The sequence below is a fragment of the Panthera uncia genome, chromosome C2, assembly GCF_023721935.1.
Source record: "Panthera uncia isolate 11264 chromosome C2, Puncia_PCG_1.0, whole genome shotgun sequence".
In the NCBI taxonomy this organism is placed as follows: domain Eukaryota; kingdom Metazoa; phylum Chordata; class Mammalia; order Carnivora; family Felidae; genus Panthera; species Panthera uncia.
The window spans coordinates 88,391,613-88,410,471 of record NC_064810.1 but is presented as its reverse complement, the minus strand read 5'-3'; positions in this window follow the sequence as shown (position 1 = coordinate 88,410,471).

Genomic DNA, 18,859 nt, shown 5'->3' with positions numbered 1-18,859 from the left:
GGATAGATTTAATAAATAAATCCAGGGTCTGGATAAACTATAAAGGGTAGAATTAATAAATATATCTAGAAATATTGAAATGGCCAATATAAGACACACCAACAAAAAAATACGCCAAGATTAATCAATAAAAAAGAAAAACACCAGACTGAGAATGAGAAAAAGCTTAAAATCTCAAATAAAAAAGCTATGAAAAATTTCTATCTTTGGTACAATGGCAGAGCAGATACCTCCAAAGGTCCTTCCGCAAAGTATGCCTAGATTATGGATAAGTTACAACAAATATACATTTTAACAATCTTCTGGAATTTCTGGAAAGTAATGAAACCCTCCTCTCCCTCACCCACTCTGTAAATGAAACAGGAAGTACTGAGGGTTAATACAGCTCAAAAGATGGGTTTCCCTTTTGGACAAATGTCTACATCTGAACTGTAATGAAACTCTCTGCTTAGCGCTCTTGTGAAGGATTTGGGGTGGAATCCTGGACTTTTTTTGTACTTGGAACTTCATAGGTGGAAGTGGTCAATGGTAGTTGAGGAAAAAACAAACTCCCTGCTGGGAGAAGACCATAGTCAGATTCTCAGGATTCCCACAAATATAGCTCATAACAACAACAACAACAACAACAACAACAACAAAGCCAAACAGCCAACAAAGATGCATATGCAGGTAGCTTTTACTCATTCTACTTCTAGCAAAATATATCAGAGATACACTAGCAAAAATACATAACAACACATACACAGAATATTAATTGTGGGCTTATTTATAATAACTGAAGACTGAAATTATGCACATTTTATCAACAGGGACTGGTGAAATAAAGCCTAGTTTGTGTGTAATTGGATTATTGTGAATATATAGAAAGGAATAAGGAAGGTCTTCATATACTGTCATGGAAAAACTGCTAGAATAATTTTTAACTGAAAAAGAGCACATAAAACAGATCAATGTTTATAGAATTCATCATACAAAAACATCTTTTTTGTTTGAAAGGGAAATATATGTGTCTGTGTTCATATGTGTATGTGTATATATTTGGTTTGCATGTGTATGTTCCAATTTGCTCATATTTTCTAAGAAAAATTATGGTAGAATAAGCAAAAACCTAATAAATATATACCAACATGAGGAAAAAGGAAGCAGACACGTAAGTAAGTTTTCTATAAATTTAACTTGCTTTAGGTTTTACATTTAATGTAATTTAAATATTTCACATAATTAAATCAAAAAGGAAAACAGTGATGCTTAAAAAGTGAAAATGAATAGAAAAAAATGAGTCCAAATGTATAAGAAATGATTAAAAATTATTTTCTTTCAGAACTTTGGCAAAATTTGACTTAATTCCTTCCCACTTTGATTTTCAATCATTTATTACATTGTAAGTACCTTCATCTTTTTTTGTTGGTGACGGTAGTGAATGTGTTTATTTTTGTAAACTTTCATGTATATATATGCCATTCTCTTCCATTGACTTTCTCATTTTTTTTCCTGGAATCCCTGCTATGCAGATGTTAGATTCCTCTAACAAGAAGTCATTGATCAAGAAATGATTGCCAAATCCAATATCATGAAGTTTTTCCCCTGTGTTTCATTCTGATAGTTGTATAATTTTATCACTTACATTTAGCTCTTTGACCCATTTTTAGTTAGTTCTTGTATATGGTGAAAGGAAAGGACTCAACTGCATTCTTTTTGCATGGGGGATACCTACTTTTCCCAGAAAAAGAATTCATTTTTAAGTAAATATTTTCATAGACAATTTGATGCTCTGTCCAATGCTTCATCTGCTAGAATTCACATGATAAATTCTCAGACAATGAGGATTTTCTAAAATCTTCATTTTATAGGTAAAAAATACATTCAGACAAAATATCTTTCCCACCATTTCATCATTCCTTCCTCCATTCAACAAAATACTGCTGTGAAGCAGTCACATAGAGAGGAGGAAATTGTCCACTTGTTCTGACTCTCAATTTAATGTTCATTCCTTTGCCTGAAACTATATTTCTTGTTATTCTTTCATTGTTTCTGAAATTGAAATATCTGAGCCTTGCTCCTGGGAAGGGAACCAAGGGCAGTGCTAATTTCACAAAAATGGAAATTTCTGGATATGAAGCAAGCAACACTGTATATAGGGTTTAAAAGTTTAATAAGGTTAGATAGAAAGATATTATGAAGCTGTATATCACTAGTATTAATATGCAGCCATTATTGGAAGAAAAGAATTCTCTTTCTATTCAGCATTAAGATTTTAATTAATTTTATTGATGCATGAAAAGATTTTACTAATAATATACAATCCTCGAAAATTATATTTAGAGATTTTTGCTTTCTTTTGATGTCTTTAAAATCATCACACTGTGTCATTTTTTTTCTAGGTAATAATTTTCTATATTATGGCTCTCTTCTCTACAAAAAATTCTCATTAAAAAATAGATTTAGAAAATTATGGTACTTGGAATTCTATTATCATCTCACTCACTGGAATTCTGTAACACAGTTGCCTAACAGAATTTGGCTGATCGCTTAAACATCAGATCAAGTAAATGGAAAATAAAAGAAATAGAAACAGTTTGATTTTCTCCTCTATGGGCTTTCTAAATGTCATGCCACTAGTGAGACCACTTTGTAAAAGCAGCATAAGAAACTGTGTCTCTAAAATGCAAAACTTATCAAAGAGGAATCATTACTGAAAATTCTCCCCTGGAGGAAAAGGAGTGGGTGAGCTTGAATAAATAAATGTGGGCTGAACCAGGGCATGGGAGACTAAAGAAACTGTTCTCCAAAACCTATACATTAGCAGATAGACAGATCATACCCTGACTCATAAAGGCCTACAGAATTTGGAAAAGAAACACTCTTGTGAAGACATCTGTAGGACTGCAGCTATGGGCAGCCAGGCCTCTTATGAGTTCTGCAAATGTAATCTGGATACTGAAATGATTGATGTGTGTATTTTCCTGGCACCTGGACTTGATGGGGGGGGGGGGCGGGAAGGGGGATCCCAGAGGCAAGAGAGGACTCTCTTCTACCCCGTACTCCAGAATAATATACGGGGAGAAACTGAGACTGTACTGTATACATTTTCTATAATCAATAAAGTAATATGTCCACTGTGGGAAACAAGCTTAGAAATTCCCTGGGCTTACACCAATGGGTTAATAAGGCATAAAGAATTACAAAGCCATAGGATGCTCACACCCAAGTTTGGGTAAACAAGATTAGGTAAATAAGTATAGAGAAGGCAGGGCAGAATCCCCAGTATAGAGAGGGTGGGGCAAAGTCCCCAACATAGAACATAGGTATATGAAATAAACAAGATTAGGTATTCAGGGTGGAAATGCTCCTCAATTTAGTACTATAGAAGAAAGCTACTTTCATAGGAGGGAAGGACCAAGTTAGGTAAACAGGTAAATAGGGCTTTAGACCTCTGAGCTGCAGGTGAAGCAGCCCAGAGCAGAGAGGATTAACAAAAGAAAGGTGCCTTGTTAACTCTGAGGTCACATGTCCTATCTTTCTTGTCACCTAGGCTAGCTAAGATAAACAGAGGTGGTGCCTCCTGTCCTCTGTAAACAACCTTCCACCCAGTATTTTGTTTTGTATTAACCCAAACCCCTAACCCCGAATATCTTCAAGACCCCTTTCCCTCATGTCCCAAGTTAATGTTCACAGATTCATTGTCGCTTTGTGCACATCCATAGCCATGTTTGTAAGTCTTCTAATCCTAATAAAAACAGGGCAAGGACCCTTATTCGGGGCTCTTGTCTTTTCCCGGACATTAGCCATCTCTCACATTTTAACCCTGTGTCTCTTGTCCCTCTTGCTAGATAAGAAAGAACTTTAGACCCAGAGTCTACGACAGTCCACAAAATTAAAAACCCTAATTTAGACATATTTTTTAAAAGGCCGTATGGAAGGAATTCTCCATGGATAGCATTAGATGTAGCTTTTGGTAATTTTTTAAGATAAATCATTGTTCCCTATTGAGAGCCATGTTGAATAAAGAGAAAGGTGAACAGAACAAACAAACAAAAAAGGAATGATGGGGTTGGAGAAATAAACAGGTGAAATGAAGAATAAAGTCTCCCCTTCACTGAGAAGATATAGACATGTCAAAACAATGAGTCTGAAGGGAGATTTCCTAGTTGATGCTGTTGCCAACACCTTCAGTTGTCTAATTTTCTTGATTGGGATTTGACTACTAAAAGCAGAGGACTGTGTCTCCCAAAACCTCCCAATACCCAGCCTTCATGTGACCAATTAATTGTTAAAGAAAAATGATCTGCAGTAAAGACTGAGGAATAATTACATAACGAAGAAAGACTGAAAGGGCCAGTTTAGGTTTATATGAGTAAAAATAACTGTAATAATAAGAGCTAGCACTTATTTATCATTAAATGTCTGTCAAGCACTTTGCAGATATAAAATGAATTCTACATATGTAAGGTGCTTTAATATATAAGACATTTCTTATAAATAAGAAATGTATTTATTATCTTCAGCCTCTACAGATGATGAAGCTGAGGATGAAGGAGGATGTGTAACTTACCTCAATACACAATCGCAAAACATCACAGTGAACCTAATCAGTCTGATTCCAGAGTTTGAAAGCTCAGAGCCAGCCTACTACATCACCTCTCTCCAAGCTCTTCATTGCCCCTTGCACAGAGCTCTTTATTACTACACACCAGCCCTCACTGATCTTCTCAGTCTAAAGAATTTGTATACCAGCACAGAAAATACAATGTACCCAGCAATGTCACTCCTCTTTAAGTGCTCAAGAGAAATGCAAACATATGTGTATCCAAAAAATATATGAGTCTGTTCATAGCAGCAGTGTTTTCTCCAAAGCTAGAAATTACCAAAATTTCATCAACAGTAGAATGGATAAATACATTTTTTATATTTATGCAATTGAATGAGAATGAATGGACTACATACAACTATGCACAACCATATGGATGAATATCACAAACAAAATGCTGAGCAGAAGACAGATAAGTGAAATAAGATAAACACAGAAAATCAAACACTGCATGGTCTCACTTATATGGAGAGTCTAAAAAGACAAACTCATAGTAACAGAGGGTAGAATGGTGGTTTAAATGAGGAGATGTTGGTCTAAGTGTAAAAATTTTCAGTTGTGAGTAATTTCTGTAGACTTAATGCACAGCATGGTGACTATACTTAATAATAATATATGTCATACTTGAAATTTGATGGTAGATCTCAATACAAAAAAAAGGTAATTATGTGAGGTGACTGATATGTTCATTAGGTTGACTGTGGTAATCATTTCACAGTGTAAACAGATATAAAGACATGTTTTTTACCTTAAATACATAGAATTTTTATTTGTCAATCATACCTCAATAAAGCTCAGAAAAAAACTGTATCTTTATCAGCACTCAATCTTCCTCCTTTTTTTTAGAAAAAAATCCCTCCTTAAAGCAGTACTTTCAATATCAAAAATTAGAAACAAGCTAAATGTTTATTATTGTGGGAATAGACAAAAAAATATTTCTGTACCAAATAGTCATTAGAAAGCAGGCATTTAGGGGTGCCTGGGTGGCTCAGTGAGTTGAGGGTCTGATTTCACTGACTTCAGCTCAGATCATGATCTCACGGTTCTTGAGTTCAAGCCCCGAATCAGCTCTGTGCTGACAGCTCAGAGCCTAGAGCCTGCTTGAGATTCTGTGGTCTCCCTTTCTCTCTGCCCCTACCCCCCTACCTCACTTACACTGTGTTTCTCTCTCTCAAAAATAAATAAACATTACAAAAATAAATACTTAAAAAATGTGATACATATGCACATTCACCTGGAAATATATCAGTGATATGTTTTTAATGTAAATTATAAAACAACATGTATACAATTATTTTTTATAAAAGCAAAATATACATATGCATATACACACATGTGTGTAAGTGTGCTATCAAGGCATACAAAATAAATAGCTAAATATGTATCAAACTGTTAGCAGTGTGCAGAAGAAGGCAGGACTGGGGTGGTTTGGGATAAATTTAGGGAACTGAAGTTGGGAGATTGAAAGTCTAAGATGAGAACTTACTCTCTAAAACTTAAAGAAAGGGGGCTACTTTTAGTTTTTTGTATATTCAGTAGTTTAAAAACTTCAAAAAAGGAAAATAAATATTTGACTTTTTATTTTTTTTAAAAAAGTTTACTTATTTTGAAAGAGAGAGAGACGCGGTCCGTGAGTTCGAGCCCCGCATCAGGCCCCTGTGCTGACAGCTCAGAGCCCAGAGCCTGTTTCAATTCTGTGTCTCCCTCTCTCTGACCCTCCCCCATTCATGCTCTGTCTCTGTCTCAAAAATAAATAAACGTTAAAAAAAAATTTTAAAAAAGAAAGAGAGAGAGAAAGGAGGGCACAGGGAGAATACCAAGCAGGCTCCATACTGTCAGCATACAGCCCAATGTGGACTCGATCTTGAGAACAGTGAGATCATGACCTGAGCCTAAATCAAGAGTTGGACGCTTTACCAAGTGAGCCACCCAGGCTCCCCATTGACTTTTTAATAATCTCTTACTTTTCAAGAGAATTTATTTCTTAAGATTTCTTATCCTGTTACCCTCAAATGTTTACTTTTCTTTCCCTCAGCTTACAAAATATATTCAATTTTTCTTCTGAATGGAAGAAAAAAAATCATCAATTCCAAATCACCTTTTAACAATCTTGTATCTTACTTCTCCTTTTATAGTCAGGTTAATACATACTACCTTCACTCTTTTTCTTTTCTCCTTATTCTTTGACACACTGAAATTAGACTCATATTTCTGACTACTCATTAAAACATCTAAAACAAAGTTCATCAATGATTTCTTAATTGATACAGTGGATTACTTCTAACATCACATTATTTATACTTATTTGGTGGCCTCTAGAATTAGTCCCCTTCCTTCCTCTGAAAACTCTCCCTCAGCTTTTGAGTTAGAAGTTTCCCCCTATGCTCTTCCTAATTCTAATTCTCTAATTATTTCTTCTAAGTCACTTTTGTGAACTCACTTTGTCCAGCTCTTTCTTAAATGGTGGTGGATCCAAGCATCCTGTTCTGGGTGTATTTCACCCCCACTTTGCACAACCTTGGAGGAGAGCAACCAACTTTAGAGATTCAATCACTACATGGTGAAGGTACCCAACCAATGAGATCAAGTCTGGAGTGCAGATCCCCTGTGAGGAACTAGTCTCTGGGTATTGATAGCTGATTGTCCTCTACTCAGGTCAAAAGAGGCATATATCTCAAACTAGCCTACTTCTCTCCTTTACTCCCTACCTTAGTTACTACCACAGGTTCATCATGTTTCTAAGCTAGGAACCTGGGTGTCTGTCTTGAATTTATTCTTTTATTCATTCCACCACTACATTTTACCCATTGCCAAGTCATATTGACTCTAATCACATTTTGTGTAAGAATCTTCCCTCTGCATCTCCAATATTTGTGTGTTGATTCACACTTGTGTCCTCTCTCACTGAGATTATTGCTCTGACTTCTTAATTCACCTCATTCGTTCCCTTCTATCCTTCATCTGCACAGTGCTGCTGATCTTATCTTCCTGATAATGTAGATCTGTCTATGGCTGCCATGATTGAATACTTGCAAAGTTTTCTATTGTCCATAGACCATCCACCAACAATTCTTACTTTATATTTTGTGATGACTTTCTCTTCATATACTTGTAGTAAGCCTAGCTAATTATGGCTACTGTAATGTACCATATTGTTTTGTACCTCTGTACATTTGTCCACGAAACCAAAAATGCCCACCCTTTCTACCTGCTTAGTTCCTTGGCATTGTTTAACATGTTTTCAGAGATCTTTTGGGAAAAATTATGTAATTGCTCTGTGTGTCCCTGCTATCCTAAGACTAACTCCAGAATTTTAAATTCCCAAATAAGCAAGTATCAGCATCCAAGTACACCAGTTTGCATTTTATACAATCTGTTTCCAAGGCAACTAAATGCTTAAGATGGCAAATCTCATCTCAGCTATGTGGTTGGCCATCTTCGTTCATTTATATGCTAATCCAAATGGAAAGCAATATGATGTAATGATGATGGTTATTCCAGAAGACTGTGTGCCTAATACCTTTTTAACACATAATTTAATATTGTAATTCAGGGACCAGCAATAAAACTTGATGCCTTCTGTTGTTTTGCAAATCTGTTGATTATTTCCTTAAGGAAATAGTGTCAAACATTTACTTCTCAGTTGAAGGGGCAGTAAGGTCTTAAAATCTGTTCTGGCTCATTGGGCTTCTTAGTTATACACACAAATGTTGGGAGTAAGTTAAATGACTGTGTAAAACAATAAGAAAAAAAATGAATGATGGGATATAATGTGGAATTCTGCCCACTCACTATAAAGCATAGTATTCATAAGTAAAAGAAGCTTCTTTAATTATAAGGCTTACTAAAAGACTAATTATTTTGGTTTTAAAGAATGCTTTAATAAAAATCCATGATCAAAACATTTAACTAGTAATTTTTTATAGCACTAATGGGCTAATATTTTTATTAAATTACTTTATAAACATTAAATTGGTTTTAAAACCCTGCCTATGAGATAGTGAATTTCATTATCCCCATTTTACAAATAGAGTCTACATATTAAAATTTTCAAGTTCCTACAAATATCAATTACTCATTTGGATGAAGGACAAATATTTCTTCATGTTTTGAGTTAATTTGTGTTTCATAGAGTAGAGCTAATATAAAGAAATGTGCCTTTATATTTCAACATTTCTGACTTCCATTCTGCCAAAATGTCATATAGTTTAAGTGGGCAGCATTCTAAATTTAAATGATTTCCTGTCCTCTAGTACACACTCAATGTCAACATTACTGGAGAGGTTATTTTTAAAAGTGGCTAGAACATAACCCATATAGACCAGCTATGGCACAATGGTAGGACCACTCAGCCATCCCATTCATGAGGCACCTACTTTATATTACCCTGCTCTTAACTGTAATTTGCCTATGCAACTTAAGTATAAACACCTGAGGTCAAGGACTCATTTATCTCAGTAATCCCAAAACTACCAGCATAAAACCCTGCACATAGCAAGCCAATACTAAACGCTTATTAATTTATTGCCTGAGATACAGAAATAATTGGAATAATATGTCTTTGTTTTGAAAGAGCTGCACTTTAATAATTTAGGGAGAGAAAGAAGATGTTTAAATGCTTGGGAGCTGGAAAGAAAAATTAGCAGTAAGAACTGCAATCTAGTGTACAGGGCATTAATTCAGATTGCTTTTGGAGACCAAAACCTGGCATATGGTTAAAAAAAAGACAAAGTCACAGGATACAAGGGACTCCTGAGTGCAAACTCTTTACTTATGTTTTAAAATTTATATTTTCAAGAAGTAGTGCAAAGAGAATAAGCAAGGAATGCCTTTTCGGATGTGGGGTGAAGGTGAAAAGATTCAAAAATTACATCTGGATTTGTTCCTAGAAATCTAGTTCTTTGGATCCATAAGTATAGGTCACCTGAGATCATCCTAGTCCAGTGTTCAGAGGTTGCTGTTTGGGATATTGATGAACACAGGACATCACAGAGATTGAGTCCTTTTCCATATGTGAGAATCCTGATATATTAATCAGCTAAGTAATTATAGTCAGAAAAAAAAAATCTCAGAGTGTAACGAGCATTTTTTTTTATTGCTTATATGTCTTTGGTTCAGCTAAAATGGCTTTAGTTCATATTGCAGGTCTTCTGCTTCAGGCTATAGATATGTGAATCTGTTGAGATGCCTTTCACTTCTGGGCATACTTCTCCAATATAATAACTTTGAAATTTCAAACAATTTAATTGATAGGCTGGTAATGTTAAGAAAAAAAATTGGTCTGCAAATGTTATCCAAAAAATGATTTTTTTTTGCATTATCAATGCAAGCTCAAACATTAATCATACTAATTGTATTCATGCCTGGTAGATGTGTATGTAGTCTATAGATTGAATGCTTTATAGTGTGTGTATTTTACCAAAAATGTTTGCTGATGATGCAAAAGATATAGAAGTCATAGAGATCCATAAGAAAAGTAGTAATGTAAGTTGAAGGACTCCTAGAGGGCAAGAACATTTTTGCATATCCAATGTCTATGGGACTTCCCATAATGTAAAAGCAAGTGATGGCTACATCCAGAATGCATGAATAAATTTAGTTTCACTTTTGCAAAAGCAAATTGGATAAAAGCAGTGTAAACAACATAATTTTCTTAAATTTTGTTTGAATGTTTATTTTCGAGAAAAACAGAATGTGAGTGGGGGAGAGGCAGAGAGAACAGGAGACACAGAATCCGAAGCAGGATCCAGGCTTTGAGCTGTCAGCACAGAGCCCTATACAGGGCTTGAACTCACAAGCCATGAGATCATGACCTGAGCCGAAGTCAGATGCTTATTAACCGACTGAGCCACCCAGGCACCTCACAATAATATGATTTTCTATTGGGCCAGCTTCTCCTCAGTGAGGGCAGAGCTGACATTGCTCAGTTGTCAGTCATTAAAGTCTTTGATTGGAGGCCCATTATAATGTTTTGGGATCCCAGATATAAATATTTTCTTATAATGTAATCTCAGTGTTTTCAGGCATCATTAATGTTGGTTCATTTAAAATATTTTAGGCATTTAATCTGTTCCAGGTACAGTTTAGGTACTTTGAGGAAGTACCTGGTAAGGAAAAATTCAGGAAACATCTTTTCTTTTAGGGAGCTCACATTCTCAAGTAGGAGGAAGACAAAGAGTTTTGTTTTTCTTTTTTGTTTGATTTTTTTAGCAATAAAATAAATATCTTAAAAGTATGCATGCTCTAAGGAAAATTAAAATAGGTTAATGTGGTGGCGCATGGTTGGGAAGTTCTCTTTTTTTTTTCCTTGCATGCAAAAACGTGCATTTATTATAGCATAAGGACAGCACCCTTGGGCAGAAAGAGCTGCACTGTAATTGTGAGGAGCTATTGATTATATACTTTTAAGGTGGGGTGAGGCAGAGATAAAGAAGTCTCTAAAGGGATTTTCATAAGTTAAAGGAGATTTACAGGATCAGGAGGTCTGGCTATTGTCAAGCTAGGTTGCTTTTGATCTCATGATTACAGAAACTACCTTGAAAAGGTGACATTTGAGACCCAAGAGAAGGAGTCAGCCAGGTAAAAACTAGAGGAAACACATTTCAGGCAAAAAGGCACTTTGTGCAAAAGGCTTGAGATAGAAATGAGGTTAGCAAGTTGAATAGAAAGCCAGAGTGGCTGGAGCATATTGGCAGAGAAAAAGAATGGAATAAGGTGCAATAGGAGACAAAGACAGAATGCTCTGTCACTTAGAGTTTTACACACCAGGATAAGAAGTTTGAATTGTATTGTAAGTGTGATGAGAGGATATTTAAACACGGGAATGATTTGACTTGACTTCTATTTTTAAAGATAATTAAAGCTACTATTTAAGGAATCCATTTTTAAAGGATAGTAGCAGTCTGGAGCAGTGTGGATCATGATTTTGACTTGACTGGTTAGGGATAGGGACAGAGAGAAATATATAGATTCAGAATATTCTCTGTAGGCTGACTCCACAAAATTTTCTGTTACAACTGATATGAGAACTGAATGAAAGAAAAAAATCAAGGTTAACTTTCTGACATATGGCTTTTAATAATGGGGTACATGGTAGTGGGGTTTACTGACACCAAGACAATTTAGCAATGAGTTTTGACAAAATTATAATGTTCATGTTGAGATTCTTATCAGAAACCCATGTGGGAAATCACATGGTAAGTGGTTTAATAAAAGGGCTCTATATAAAGACTTGTGATGGGTATAAGGTACAAGGGATAGAAACTGTAAACTTTGTTTTTGTTTTGTTTTGTTTTTACCATCTTTATGTTCAAAACAACCAGAGGATTAACTGAACCTGGAAGGGGTTTCCTATAGAAGGTCTACTGTAAGAGAAAAAGTGGAAATGCCTAAGGAACACAATCAACTCACAGATACTTGCAAAGAGGAAGCTGAAGAATTAAATATCCCTACCAAACTCTCATACTGGGCTCTGGTCCTCTGCTGATGGAGGACCAGATGGATGCAGATGGCTAAAGCCAACTGGAGAGAAGAAGTCAAGCAATCTAACTGTAAGCCATACAAGTCAGCCTTCCAGGGCACAGAATAGGGTAGAAAAGGGTGGAGGAATAAGAAAGGACACATGGAAGCTATGTGGCTCAATGACCACTAGATTTGGCAGTATAAACTTTGTGGCTGACTTTCACTGGAAAAATGTTAGTAGACTGCCTGGAACAGAAACTCAGTTGATATGAGTTGAGAGGTTTTGAGATGAGGGTGTAGAGAAATGAACTCTATAACACACGTGACTGTAAATGAAATCTGAGTTATGGGAGGGGTGAGGGGTCCTAGAGTCAGGTGTTGGGTCTATGGAGAATTCTTGTTTTTGTTTTAGTAGAGAATGTATGCTAAGAGGAATGATCTAATAGAAAACAAAAATATAATTGAGAGACAGGGATAATGATGGAAGGAATGATTTTGAGATCAGATGAAGTAAATCAAGAAAAGGAGAAGATTTGGTCCATGATAGGGAACAAAGTAAAGTAAACTTGTACACAGTAAAAAAGAAAGAAAGAAAGAAAGAAAGAAAGAAAGAAAGAAAGAAAAGAGAAAAAAGGCAAGTGTGTGAATAAAAATGGATGGGTAAGCTTGTTCTTTTTTTTTAATTTTTTTTTAACGTTTATTTATTTTTGAGACAGAGAGAGACAGAGCATGAACGGGGGAGGGTCAGAGAGAGAGGGAGACACAGAATCTGAAACAGGCTCCAGGCTCTGAGCTGTCAGCACAGAGCCCGATGCAGGGCTCGAACTCACAGACCACAAGATCATTACCTGAGCCGAAGTCGGACGCCCAACTGACTGAGCCACCCAGGCGCCCCTGGGTAAGCTTGTTCTTTGCAGAATGAGAAAATTAGGAATATCCTATCTTACTGAATCTACTTTCTTAGTCATCAGATGAGACTAAAGTTTGTAGAGGAAAAGCAGAGAAGAGGAAGATTGAAACATTTTCTGGATAATGGGAATATGTACATAGTAGGGAAATGCAGTAAGTTTGCTTGGAACTTGTGAGTACTGCCAGATACTTGGTCCTGAATTTAAACTGAGCAGTCAGCAAATGTATATGTTCCCCTTTAGAAACACTCACCATCTTAAACTCAGGCGCAAAGGCAATAGAACGTTATGTTTAACCTTAGCTGGGCATTTAGCATTCATGTTCAATGAAAAGAGAAGCAATGAAAGTAAAGCGTTTTGTGGGAAGACTTAAATAAATCATAGATTCTAAGTTTATAAGGAGTATCATGAGGACATAAACTTGGTAATTGAGCAGGAGAAAATGATAGGTAATGCATTTGAGCTCTCCATGAGGTGGAAGGAGGGATACAGAGGGTATTAAAGTGTATAAACTAAAAGGTTAGAAGGTAGCAAGAATGAAGGATAGTTGAAGGTTTTATGTCTGAAGGATTTAATAAAAATATCCATGTGACCATGGATGAAGTGATAGTGGAGGAGAGAAGAAATGAAGGAAAAGAAAGACCAAGGTTCTAGAAGTATCTATCATCCATGTGAGTGGTGAAGGTGCCAGAATGTTGATTATAGTGGTAGAAAGGTCAGCAGTGAGCAAGGGGAGACAGTAGATGAGAAACTTAAAAACAATGACTGTCAGGAGCCCAAAAGTTTGGGGGGAAAAAAGCAGGAAAGAAATTGTTTAAAAGAAGCAATAGGGAGCAAAGAGGATTTGTATTCCAATGCCAGGAATTAGGGTAAGACTGTTTGAAAGGAAAGAAAAACAGCCTTCACTAGAGAGGGCTTTGCAGGGCTGAGTAGATTTCATGTGGGGCAGGAGGGAAAGCTTCAGAGGTATAGTTAAGGATATAGAGGTATTTGCTGTTAGTAGGGATCATCAGCCATAGGAAGGAAAACACGGGAAAGGAGCAAGGGATTAAAATTTGATCAGCTTCACATATTCACAGAGTGGTATGGAATTGGGAGGAGGAGTCTTCAGGCTAGGGTTTTGGCATCAAGTGAAGGAAATAAGAATGTGAGGCATGAAGGGATTAATCCTGAAAATCTCTTGTGGAAAGCTAGATCACCAATTTAAGTTGAATGTAAGGGGTCTCAGACAACGTACACAATGTTCTTAGGGATAAACGAGCTAACCTTAAAATCAAGAGCTCACTTTGCTGTCTTGTTTAGTGCTATCTCACATAGAATACTGACTAGATCCTAAAGAAAAAATCTCCACAATTAGGTCTAGGTTTCTCCAGGAGCAGTACCATGTGGGTTCAGAAACAAGTACTGGACCTGATGCTCCATAAATACTTTTTGAATGATACTTACACATGCTCTTCTGCTATAGCTTCCTAGTTGAAATTGGCTTCCTCTAAGCCATTTGAAAGAGGCATTTTCCCCAACTCTGTTTCTGATGCCCTCTCAACACTGACCACATACCACCTTGTTGCCCAGCCTGCCACCGTCACTCATGGTGGCTCCACAGTCCTGCTCTGAGTTCTATGCAGGGATGGAGGGGATGACCCTCCCTTCCATTCTCCTATCTCAGACAGCCCTGCTTCCCTCAGGCTTTATGGTCCTTAAACTTGCACACCCTAACATGTAACTGTAACTATGACCATATAGTAGATGAGTGCTGTATTTTCAGCCATTTTCTTCTCCTGCTCTTCTCCCACCTAGCTTTCTTGCTGGCTTTCCCTCTCAGCATCCACTCTTTCCAGTGGCATCAAAATATGTAAATACATATTTTGGAAGTCAATTGCCCAACACATCTGCTTCTCAGTTAGATTCATCAAGAGTTTATCAGGCAACTTATTTGATCAAGATGACTAAAAAGAAAAATGTCTCATTTTCTAATGTTCCTCTTAATTTATTGTACAGATGGTTCACAGAAAGAACTTATTGTTATGCATTTTTTAAGCTCAACTGCATGGCAAGGATTTTATTAGGATTTGGGGTATGTCAACCTATTTTCCCGAAAGTTATGATATCTTGCAGTTCTTATAGTGATGCTACTAATAAGGGTTTATGGGGAAAGAGGACTGATTACATGGGCCCAATATTCTTAGCTAACAACCAGATCTAGATGGCCGTGATTGGGTGGGAATTTTTAACTCCTTAGTAATTTAGTTCAACTCTTAAGTAATTCATAGAAGTGAGACATTTATGCAAGAAGTTACACAAATTGACATCATTTCTAAATTAAATAAAATAGAATCTGATGAAAACTAATCCTCAGACATCAACAAAATATTTTTATCATATTAAATATGCAGAATTTTTACTAAAAACTGAAAACACCAGATATACATAATTTATATACTATGATCTGAAATAAAAATTTTAATCCTTAATGTTTCAGAATTGTGATCATTCTTAAATCCATGTAAAATATTTCATAATAAACAGAATATAAAAAAAGGTTGGCAGCATCATTTAAATCTAATAATTCATTAAGTCTATGAGGAATATCAAATCTAATATATCTGGGCAAGTCATTTAACTTGTTATGCTTAAGGTTTTAAAAAAACTTTACATTTTAGGTTTACATTAAAATTTTTTTTTTACATTTTTATTTATTTTTGAGAGACAAAGAAAAACAGAGTGAGAACAGGGGAGGGGAAGAGAGAGAGGGAGACACAGAATTTGAAGCAGGCTCCAGGCTCTGAGCTGTCAGCACAGAGCCTGACACGGGGACACAGGGCTGCAGCTCATGAACCACGAGATCATGACCTGAGCCAAAGTCTAACACTTAGCCAACTAAGCCACACAGGTGCCCCAAGTTTACATTTTAAGTTAACACTATTGACATATTCAGAAGGTTGTTGAAAGGATGAATAATATAAACATTGTGGAGCAGTTTAGAGATATAAAATGCTACATAATGCCTGAAGATGGCTATCCTTCTATAAGAAAGACCGAATTTCTATTTATTTCATCAATATTAAAATGAAACACTCTAATATTACTTGAGTGTTATGAGAGAAAAATCAAATCCAAATTCTCCACACATAATGAAGAAATAGTTGACCCAAAATGAATTGTGACACAAAATTTACATATTTCAGCTCTTACCTGACCTTTTCATATTATCTAAAATCTTTGCCTACAATAAATGGCTACTTAGTCATCTAGAAAATCAAATTTAGTTGGGCCCAATACTTTGTAATAAAGCTGTCCCATAAACTAAACTGCCCTCTGAAGAAACTATTCGTGAAAAGAAATGTAAGTATCAGTTGAAATACCATCCCTGGGGGACTAATTTAAACTTATCCAGAGAATTATTTTATTGATCTATGCTAAAACCCTCAGTCAATTGACCCTGTGTGTGACCCTAGATGTGTTCTCCAACTCCAAGCTTCAGCTGCTGCAATTATAAAAGTGAGGAGGCCAATAATATCTGCCTTACAGCTTCGCGAGGTAATCATAATATGATTAAATGTGTGAGCATTTGTTAAGCATATTTCTTTCATGTTTACATGTAAGGAAGAAAGATGTTGGAAAACTAAAATTGTGACTTTTTAAATTTGTTGATCTAGACTTCCCACTTAAGAAAAGCAAAATATTGGGGCACCTGGGTGACTCAGTCGGTTGAGCATCCGACTTTGGCTCAGGCCGTGGTCTCACAGTTTGTGGGTTCAAACCCTGCATTGGGCCCTGTGCCTCAGACTCTGTCCATGGGGCTCTGTGCTGACAGCTCAGAGCCTGGAGCCTGCTTCCAATTCTGTGTCTCTGGCTCTCTCTTCCCCTCCCCTACTCAAGCTCTCTCTCTCTCTCTCTATCTCTCAAAAAAAAAAAAAATAAAACATTAAAATTTTTTTTTAAAAGAAAAGGAAAATATCTAGTCATGTACCTGCTTTCCTTGTCCCTCTTTTCAGGGGCAAAAGTTCATGATAGCAACATTTAATGAAGAAATATTTGAATTAGTCTTTATTTATGTTCCTTTCAGACAAAAACACAAAGAGTTAGATTGTAGACATATATTTATATAATAAAACACATATGACCCAGTGAAATTATTATAATTTCATTGGCGGTATGTCGTAAAGTATGTAAATAGTATAGTCAGATTTGAACTAGTGCATTTCTGCATGTATCTCTGTTAACGGAACAAGGTAAAGTAACTGTTTGGTATATATTTCAAGCAGCCAACTTAGCCAATAAAAATATTTCCTTGAATAAGCCTTGTTTAGAAAGTTTAAATCAATGTAGTCAAACAATATAGAAGTAAAAAAGTAGAATTATGATTCTGGGACTATACAAGCAGAAGCAATGTCTGTTAAGTATGGTGTATGTATGTACGTGTGTGGGGGTGGTGGTGGTATATCATAAACACAATAATGTATTATTTTGTTTTTATAAAAATGGGATTATAGAAGCTGGTCTCTAACTTGCTCATCTAACTGCCTCTATCTATCTCTATCTATCTATCTATCTATCTATCATCTGTCTGCCATCTCTCTACTTATCTGCAGGACCACCTTTAAACAATTACCCTTCCCATTTAAACTTCTACAGAGTGGTGGTATAATGAAACAGTAGAGCAGGGAATCTAGATATGCCAATTCTCAAAGGCACGACAAGAAATGGGAATCAGAAAAGTTTGTCAGCAGACAGCAGGACCCTAACCAGCAAGCTCAAGATCAGTGGAACATTACAGTCCTTTGGAGACAGTATGGTAAAAATATGAGTGAGCCAGCCAGCAGTAGAGGATTTAGAGTTTTTGTTTACTAGAAAACAGAAAATTAAATGGAAACCCAATTATCTGAATTCATGTATGAGGTTGTATACAGGGCAACATAGGGAAGAAAAATGTTGGGATTCAAGAACAAGGAAGAATCCTGACAAAGAAAATTTTCATTCTTCCATTTGCTCAAATGTGTCTAACTCTTCCTCACTTCAAGGTCTTCACATAGGCTTTTTCCTGTGTCTGAATGTAGTCCTCCTGACTTTCTTTGGGTGGCTCTTTTATAGTCAAGCTTCAGATACCTTCCTCAGAGTAGCCTTCCGGAACTCTACAAGCTAAATTAGGTCCTTTAACATGCTTTTATATCAGTTAGCTTCCACTGCATAACAAAATACTATGAATTTGGTGGCTTAACAAAAATCATTTATTTATCTCATGATTGTATGAATCATTATTTGGGGCTGGGTTCAGTTGTGTTTTTCTTCTGCTGGTATCAATTGAGCTCATTCATGTCTCTGCGGCCAGCCACTGGTTCTGCTGCGAACTGGTGTTTTGTCTTGAAGCGGGCTGTTCCAAACTGATCTCATTCACATATTTGGGGATGGACTTGCTGTGGAACAGGGCATTTCAATTTTCCTTCATCATCTCTCATTCTCCAGTAGGCAAACTAGTGGTCTCATGGTGCTCTCAAATTTCAGGCATAGCAAGAGAAGTCTTTTTTCTTTTCTTTTTTTTAATGTTTATTTTTGAGAGACACAAAAAGAGACAGAGTGTGAGTAGGGGAAGGGCAGAGACAGAGGGAGACACAGAATCCAAAGCTGTCTCTAGGCTCTGAGCTGTCAACACAGTTCCCATAGCAGGGCTCGAACCCATGAAGCACACAATCATGACCTCAGCTGAAGTCGGCCGCTGCCCAACCGACTGAGTCATCTAGGTGCCCCATTTTTTTTCTTTCTTAATTAATTTTGTTTCAACTTTTGTGAGATATAATTGACATATAACATTGTATAAGTTTAAGGAATACAACATAATGCTTTTATATATGTATATTTTGCAAAATTATCACCACAATAAGATTAGTTGACATATTCATCACTC